Here is a 9,315-nt window from a genome sequence, read left to right as displayed (position 1 = left end):
CTAAGCATTGTGTAGAATTCTCTGCTTTAAATTCTAGCCTCACCTCTGGTTTGATGTCTAATTCTGTGTGGAAGCACCTCATTAGTATTAACTGGGTGAACAATGCTACACAAATGCAAGTTGTTGTTGTGAACTGGATCCCAGTGAGGGGACTGTTTCCGTGTGCTGCTCCTGGTGTAACTGCAACAGGAAACAGTCTTCAGACACCTCTCCTGCTACAGACTCATTGAGATTCCCGAACACACTCAGGTGAACATAGGTGAGTGGTGTGAAGGTGGCTGACAGTGAGCAAAGTCCAGTGAACTGCTGCTGAGGCTTTGAAAGGGTTAAAGATGTGGAGGAAGCAGCTGGTTTTCTCACAAAGCTGATTTGCCCAAAAACATGTTTACAAGGATGAATGAGCCTCTGTTCTATTACCCTCATCCTAATGACATCCCTGCGGATATTACATTAGATTATTTTTATATAAAAGTTCCTGGAGCAGATTATCCTGGGCCTCTAATTAGCACAGTTCTGATCCCAGCTCCCTCCCTCTGGTACAGTTTCCTATTTCTCTGTACAGTTCCTACAAACAGCAGAGAACAGGCATTGTACAATCTTTCACCCTGAAGGCTGAGGGTGAGATCAAGCAGGAAACATCAGATACAGTGAGAGAGACCAGGGTTGGGCTGGGGCATAGCGCTCTGATGTTGGAGGAGATGCCAGGGACAGGATAGTGTTCCTTAATAAAAAACGAAAAGAACTGCAGGTGCTGTAAATCAGGAACAAAAACAAAATTGTTGGAGAGGCTCAGCAGGTCTGGCAGCCTCTGTGAAGGAAAAAACAGAGTTAACATTTTGGTCCAGACCCGAAATGTTAACTGTTTTTTCCTTCACAGATGCTGCCAGACCTGCTGAGCTTTTCCAGCAATTTTGTTTTTAATAGCGTTGCTTCTTTGAGCCTGAATTGACCCCATTCAGTTTCTTAGTCTCTAACTCAATCCTATTTAGCTGCCTGCTTACTCTCCCCAACAGAAATCTATCCAACTTGAATCTTGAAAATTGTAATTGTCATTCCTCCTTCCTGTCAGCATCCATAGCCTTTCAAGATGGAGGTTCATCTTACTATGGCCCTTTCCGTTAGGAGCTGGTTCCTGATTCCAGTACTGAGCAATCTCAATCCAAGTTTAAAATTAAATCCCTGATTCGAAGTTCTCCTGTGACAGAAAATAGTTTCTCTCCATCAAATCAGGAAATCATCTTAAACAGCTCCATCAGATTGCTGTTGCTCCAGGGAATGGTAGTTTTGTTGATGCAAACCTTCCTCACAGTTTAACCTTTTGGGCCCAGTTCTGGACCCTCTCCAAGCTCACTGGCACCCTTCCAGAGATGTAGGTCCCACATGCCCAGCGTTCTCGGTGTGTCATGGCGTTTTAGGGCTTCAGTTACAGTATTAACAAGTCACTATCTACACTCGTGACGTGGGGTTAGGATTTAGAATCCCATGCAGCTGGGGAAGTTAAATTTGGATAATTAAATAAATCTGGAATGTAAAATTAAACCTCCAGTCAGTAACAGTAATCAGAAATCTGCTAGTGTCATTCTAAGCACAGTTCTTTGAAATGATTTATCTCTGACTAGGCAGTGGGTTTGTGGCTTTACTCTGACTAGGCAATGGGTCTGTGGTTACTGGATTAGTAATCCAGAGACTGAGGCTAAAGGTCTGGGGAAATGGGTTCAAATCTCAGCACCAGAAACTGAACCAAACTAGCTGAATAAATATAGGAGCTACAAGAGCAGGTCAGAGGCTAGGTAAAAGGATGACTTGGGGAAGAGCAAGGCCCATTAAGGACCACATGGTAATTTGTGCATGGAGCAGGAGGATGTAGGTTGGGTTCTAAACGAATACTATTAAAGAAATTAGCATAGACAGAGAGGAGGGTCTGAGAAGTCTGGCAGGCTTAAAAGTAGATAAATCTCCAAGCTGGATGAAATGTATCTCAGGCTGGTGAGTGAGACAACGGAGGAAATAGCAGGGGCAATGGTAATAATTTTCAATTCCTCTTTGGCTACAGGAGAAGTGCCAGAGGACTGAAGGATAGTCAATGTGGTACTGTTATTCAAGGAGGGAGCAAGGGTCCACCACTCACTTCAGTCAGGAAGAAGGTATAAAAGTTTGAATACACATACAAACAGATTCAAGAACAGCTTCTTCCCCGCTGTTACCAGACTTATGACTGGACCTCTCAAATGTTAATGTTGATCTCTCTCTCTCTACACCCTCTTTATGGCTGTAACACTGTATTCTGCACTCTGTTCTGCAATCCTGATGCACTTTGTATGGTACGATCTGTCTGTACAGCATGAAAAACAACACTTTGCCCTGTATCGCGATACATATGACAACAATAAACAAATAAATCAATATAAGCCAGTCAATCCAGCCTCAGTGGTGCGGAAATTATTGGGAACAATTCAGAGGGACTGAATTAATCTGTACTCAGTGAGGCAGGGGTTAATCAAGCACAGACAGCATGGTTTTGTTAAGGAGAGATATCAAGGTGTAGAGCTGGATGAACACAGCAGGCCAAGCAGCATCAGAGGAGCAGGAAGGCTGATGTTTCGGGCCTAGACCCTTCTTCAGAAATGTTGTTGTTTTGTTAAGGGAAGGCCATGTATGACCAACTGTATTGAATTTTCAAACAGGGGACCAGGTGTGTAGATGAGGACAATAAATTTGATGTGGTCTACTTGAACTCCAGCAAGACTTTTCATAAGGTCCCATATGGGAGACTGTAAAGTAAGAAATCATGGGATCCAAGGACATTTGGCGAACTGGCAGCTCTTAGAACAGTTCTGAAGAAGGGTCACTGGACCCAAAACGTTCACTCTGATTTCTCTCCACAGATGCTGCCAGACCTGCTGAGCTTTTCCAGCAATTTCTGTTTTTATATCAGAGGAGCTTGCTGTTTGTGGTTAATATTTAGACTTGAATGGAGGAGAGTTGACGAGTAAGTTGACCAACGGATAGAAAAAATGGTGGAGTGGTAAACGGTGACAAGTAGCAAGTAACATTCATGCCACACAAATGCCAGGCTATGACTATCACCAATAAGAGACAATCTAACCGCTGTCCCTTGACATTCAATGGTGTTATCATCACTAAATCCCCTACTATCAACATCCTGGGGGTTATCATTGACCAGAAACTGAACTGGACTTGTCATATAAATACAGTAACCACAAGAACAGGGCAGAGGCTAGGAATACTGCAGAGAGTAACTCACCTCCTGACTCCCCAAAGCCTGTCCACCATCTACAAGGCACAAGTCAGGAGTGTGATGGAATACTCCCCACTTGCCTGGATGGATGTAGCTCCAACAACACTCGGAAAGCTTGACACCATTCAGGACAAAGCAGCCCACTTGATTGGCACCACATCCACAAACATCCACTCCCTCCACCACCGACGCTCAGTAGCAGCAGTGTGTACTATCTACAAGATGCGCTGCAGAAATTCATCAAAGATCCTCAGACAGCACCTTCCAAACCCACGACCATTTCCATCTAGAAGGACAAGGGTAGAAGATACATGGGAACACCACCCCCGCAAGTTCCCCTCCAAGCCACTCACCATCCTGACTTGGAAATATATCACCGTTCCTTTAGTCACTGGGTCAGAATCCTGGAATTCCCTCCCTCAGGGCATTGTGGGTCAACCCACAGCACACGGACGTAGCGGTTCAAGAAGGCAGCTCACCCCCATCTTCTCAAGGGGCAGGGAAATGGATGTTAGCCCAACCACATCCAGTGAGTGAATAAAACAACACCCCCTCAGGCATTCATTAAGTTTGAGTTGCTGGCTTTCCCAGCAACACCTGTGAAAGGTGAATCAGAGATAGTAGGAACTGCAGATGCTGGAGAATCCAAGACAACAAGGTGCAGGGCTGGATGAACGCAGCAGGCCAAGCAGCATCATAGGAGCAGAGAGGCTTGTGAAAGGTATTTGTTTTAAAATGAGCCACATCACTGCAGATCTGGAGCCACATATAGACCAGACCAGTAAGAATGGCAAACTCCCACCCACCCCCCCCCACCCCATACACCACTACCACTGTCACCCACCACCCACAAACCTCTCTCCATGTCCTCCTTCATCCCCCACCCACAACCCATTCCTCATCCTAACCCAAACCCTAACCTCACTCCATTCACCCAACACTCCACTTCCCACTCCCACACCCCCAACTCCCAATTCCCCATCCACCTTACACATCCACATATTTGCCTGTGCATTTCCATCCCTGTCTGCTAGGACCATCCCTCGCCCCTGCAGGGCCCCACCCAAACACCCACCTCCCCCAAGGACTCACTTACTCCCCAGGACCCCCTTACTCCCCAGGACCCCACACCACTCCCCTGCTCCTGCAGGACCCTACCAATTCCTCCAGAACCTCACCCCGCAGGACCACCCCATGACCCACCCACTGCCCCAGGATTTTGCACACACTGATTGTACATCACATACCGGTCGACACACCCATCCACCCACACCCCTGACTCCTTCATTCATACCCAACTTATACAGCCCCTGCCAACCATTCCCCCACCATGTCACTGCACCCCCAGCGCTGCCATCCTGACGCCCACACTATCCTCTTCCTGACTGTGCCCACATGGGAGAAACATTCCTCACCTCTGGAGCACCTGGAGGAAACCCACGCAGACACAGGGAGAATGTGCAAACTCCACAGGGACAGTCACCTGAGGGTGGAATCGAACCCGGGTCCCTGGCACTGTAAGGCAGCAGTGCTAACCACTGAGCCACCGTGCTGCCCCAGCACTAGGGACCTGGGTTCGATCTAAGCCTCAGGTAACACTTCCCTGTAGAATTTGCACGTTCTCCCCATGTCTGCATGGGTTTCTTCCGGGTGCTCCAGCTTCCTCCCACAGTCCAAAGATGTGCAGTTTAGAGTGGATTGGTCATGGGAAATTGCCCGTAGTGTCCAGGGACATGTAAAGTAGGTGGATTAGCCATGGGAAAAGCAGGATTATAGGGATATGGTGGTTGGGGGGGGGCGGGGAGTGGTGAGTCTGGGTGGGATGCTCTGAGGGTCAGTGTGAACTTGTTGGGCTGAATGGCCTGTTTCCACAAGGGATTCTATGATCAGTCCTACCGTAATCTGCAAATCCTTAACTGTCACTCATCACTCCAGTTGCCATTTGCTTCATCATTCCTTCCCCACCACCCCCACCCAGTGTCGATGCCTCCTCCCTACTAAAACTGTGTTTCACTCCCACTTGGATCATTCTGTTTGAGTCTCTCGATGGAGGCCAACAAAACCACAACTGGCTTAAACAGCCATCACTGGATCCGGCAGCGGCACATTATCCCCACTGCAAGGAGCTCATGAACCTTTCTGTTGGGAGACAGCTGCTTCTGTCTCTGCCCTCCCAGTCTCATTCCATCTCTCTGTTCCAACCATGGTCCTCCAAGCACAATACAGCCTTGAGGCAGCTCTGCCTTTGGAATCACTGCTGCATCTTGGAATCCTCACTGCCCCTTGGTTCCACTGAAAACATCTCAAACAGATCAGACTGCCCCACTAGCTTCAGTGTCTTGTTTGAAGCTGGGCATTCCCGGTGATAGAGTCGGGTAGAATGAGCCTAATTTGCTGTACAGTGCTCCGATCTGGAAGATAGCTCCATGTGCATGAGTCATACACCAGGGTAAGTATACAGTTAACTGCAAGAACCTCATCTCCACAGGAGGCTCTGGGAGCTATTACTCAAACTACATTCCTTTTGAAATGTGTGCTGCTAACATTGTTGGCATCATCTCTTTCTGGGACAGAGTTCAATGGGCACTGGCAAATGGCCAGTTACTCACTCACTCCATTACAGTGTAGTCCATGAGCTAAGGCAGTCCAGCCCAAACCTCAGTACAGCCAGAAGTTTCAGTGCTGGTCAGGATTGAGAAACTGAGGGCCACACCTCCCCCAGCCCCCAGAAGCTTAGAAACCGAGCATGTATGGCCCACCCAGAGTATCCAATCAGCTGCCGTGAGGCCTTTTAAAGAAGACAGCTGCATCATTACCATAGGAAGTTTTTCATCTCATTAAAGATAATGAGGGGCCAGTTCATTCCCACTCCTGTGGTCTATTGCCAGATGATTAACAGTTTCTTTGTTCTCAGACTTGTCAGTGTATTGGTCGGGATTTTGTGTGCCAGTCATGTATTCTTCATTTTTACCCCGTTATATTGTGCAGAGTTTACACTCTACCCTGTATCGTACAGTCCAGAAGACGGTCTGTTTAACCCTGCTCTCTGGCCATGCCATGCTTTATGTGGTAATCATGCCAGCTGGGCTGGGCATCACCCTGAGCTGTGTGCAGATGCAAATAGCTGTCCCATAGCCCAGTGCTGAAACACAGGGAGGCAATGTTTAACACTGAAGGAGGCCAGGTTACCTGCTGCTTGACAGGAGGATAAACTTAGATAGCGACGTTCACACCCTCACGCTGACCTAAAAGGCATTTTTAGCTGATGAACTATTTTGAATTGTGGTTACAGCTTTAATGCAAAAAGCACCACAACCAAACTGTACACAGCAAGATCCCAGAAACAGCAGTGTGTCGATGACCAAACAGTTTCAGTGATGTTGGTTGAAAGTAAACATTGGCAGGAAATAGGATCACTCAATGTTACAGCACAAGAGGCCATTTATCCCACTTAGCCTGTGCCAGCACTACTCATTGATTTCCTATCCCTTGCTCTTTCTCCTTAGCTGTCACTTTCCCCTCGAATTACTTATTGATCAAATTTGCCTCCACTACCCTTTCAGGCAGCACAACATTAATCAGGGTAACTGTGTGTGGGTGCATATCTCAGCTTACCCTCCTTTGGAAATTACCTTCAATTCTCTCTCCACCAGCAATAATTTCACCCTATTTACTCCATTCAAACCCTTTCTGGTTTGAACAACTCAATGCTGAGAGATTCAATGTTTTAATGGAATATTATGTCACAGTTTGGGAATGCCTGTTTAACATTTTGTTTAACTTTGTTTAAGAATGGAAACTGTTTCAAACTCTCCATCTGAAATTCCCCAGGTCTCAAACCTGAGCTAAGTGGAAAGAATTCAGAATCGGGTCACACTAGGAAAAGGTCCCGAGAGCGGCAAACAGGTAATCAAGTAAATGCTGGAATATGGCCAATCTCCCTTCTGAGACTCATTAAATCTCAATCATCTGATTCAGAATGAAGTGGAAACTTCCAAAGTACAGAATGAGGCAAACTTCGCCTCATGCCCTCTCTCTGGGGCAGCCTGTAGGAACACAGGACTTTGGAGCAGGTGCAGGCCATTCGGCCCCTCAAGTTTACTCCACCATTCAAAGTCATCTATCTCAATGCAATTTTCCTGCCCAATCTTCAAGTCCCTTGAGGTCATTAGTCTGTCTTATTTCTGTCTTAAACACTCAATGGTTGTGTTTCCACAGTCCTCTAGTGAATGTCATAGATTCACCATCCTCCAACTGAAGAAAGTTCTCCTCGCCTCTGTCTCAAGTGCCCCTTACTCTGAGATTGTGTCCCCTCAGGTCTTGACCCTCCTTCTTAAAGTATGATCCCTTATTCTGAAATTGTGTCCACTAGTTCTGGTCTCCCCTGAGAGGACATGTCATCCTGGGATCCACATTATCCAGTCCTCTTGGGATCTTACAATGTTTCAATAAGATCACCTCTCATTCTTCTCAACTCCAATGGGTACAGGCTCAAACTTTCTTTGTGAGTTGTCTTCCTCAGAAATGAGTTGAGTGAACTTTCCCTGAACTGATTATAACACAGTTATATTATTTTTAAAATAAGGAGATAAACCATAGACTGTGCTCCAGATGTAGGTTCATTGACACATTGTACATTTGCATATAATATCTTTTATAGCCAGTGCCTTCGCAATGAATGCTAATATTCTGTTTGCCTTCCCAATCACTTGCTATTCCTACATTGTGAAATACTATAGGGCTGTTGTCTCATTAGAGACTGGCAATGGTTTAACCTAAGGGTCACCATGCCTCAGGTGAAGGAGAGTCCTTCAATGATAACCTCTGCCAGTGTGGGAATTGAACCCATGCTGCTTGATTTACTCTGCATCACAAACCAGCTATCCAGCCAACTGAGCTAAGCAACCCCACAGTTATATAACGACAAGAGGCTTCAGTTAGATTGTCTCGTGTTGGGGTGGTCAATGCCTGGGACTTGTGTTTCATATACCAAGGCACCCAGGTCCCTCGGTATCTTACAGTTTTGCAATCTCTCTCTCCATTTAAAGACAAATGCTGTTTTTTTTATTCTTCCTGTCAAAATGTAAACATTCACATTTTCCCACAACTGCCAGTTTCTTTCCTATTCACTCAAACTATCTATATTCCTTTGCAGACTCTTGATCTCCTCTTGGCAGCTTACCGTCCCAACTATCTTGTTGTTCTGGCAAATTTAGCTGCCATACATTCTGTCCCATCATCCAAGCCATTGGTATAGATTGTAAGGAGTTACGGTCCCAGCACTGATCCCCTCTTGTTACAGCTTGAACATGATAAGAACATTCTGCAGTGCAGTTGGACAGACTGAGATTGTTTTTCTTAGAGGAGAAGCAATCGAGAGGGGACATGTTTGAGATACACAGAATTATGAGGGGCAGAGATAGATAGATAGACAGGAAGACAATTTTCCCCTTGATGGAGGGATCAATGGCCCAGGGGCAGAGATTTAAGGTGAGGGGCAGAAGGTTTACAGGAGATGTGAGGAAAGTCTTTTTCACCTAGAGGGTTGTGGGAATCTAGAACTCACTGCGTGTGAGGGTGGGAGAGGCAGGCAGTGACCGAACGATAATGTCACTGGACTAGCATTCAAGAACCCCAGCCTAATATTCTGGGTTAAGTAAATGGGCAAATGAACTGTAATGTGGGAAAATGTGCAGTTATTCATTTTAAAAGGGAGATCAAAAGAACAGAGTATTATGTAAATGGAGAGAGACTGCAGAAAGCCGCAGCACAAAGGAACTTGGGGGAACTTGTGCATGAAACACAGAAAGCTAGCACACAGGAGCAGCAGGTAATCAGGAAGGCTCATGGAATGTTGGCTCTTATTTCAAGGGATGGGGTATAAGAATGCAATCATACAGGGTGGCCGTAACACAACATCTGGAGTACTATGAGCAGTTTTGGTTCCTTTGTTTAAGGAAAGGTATCATTTCAATGGAGGCAGTTCAGAGAAGGTTCATCAGGATAATTCCCAGTATGGAGAATAAAAAAATGAAAGAACTGCAGATGCTGTAAAT

General features: G+C 46.1%; 1 protein-coding gene across 1 annotated transcript in view; it reads left to right on the top strand.

Annotated features, from left to right (window-relative positions):
• Positions 1–2,076: 2,076 nt before the first annotated feature.
• Positions 2,077–9,315, top strand: part of LOC125488239 — a 20,653-nt gene continuing 13,414 nt past the window's right edge. The window contains exon 1 of the mRNA XM_048621173.1: positions 2,077–2,144. The gene's annotated coding sequence lies outside the window, so the exon portion shown is untranslated. The remainder of the gene's footprint in view (positions 2,145–9,315) is intronic.

The sequence above is a fragment of the Rhincodon typus genome, unplaced genomic scaffold (assembly GCF_021869965.1).
Source record: "Rhincodon typus isolate 14 unplaced genomic scaffold, sRhiTyp1.1 hic_rhity00000081, whole genome shotgun sequence".
Taxonomy (NCBI): Eukaryota; Metazoa; Chordata; class Chondrichthyes; order Orectolobiformes; family Rhincodontidae; genus Rhincodon; species Rhincodon typus.
The sequence above is the reverse complement of the archived record's forward strand: the minus strand, read 5'-3'. Positions and strand labels throughout refer to the sequence as shown.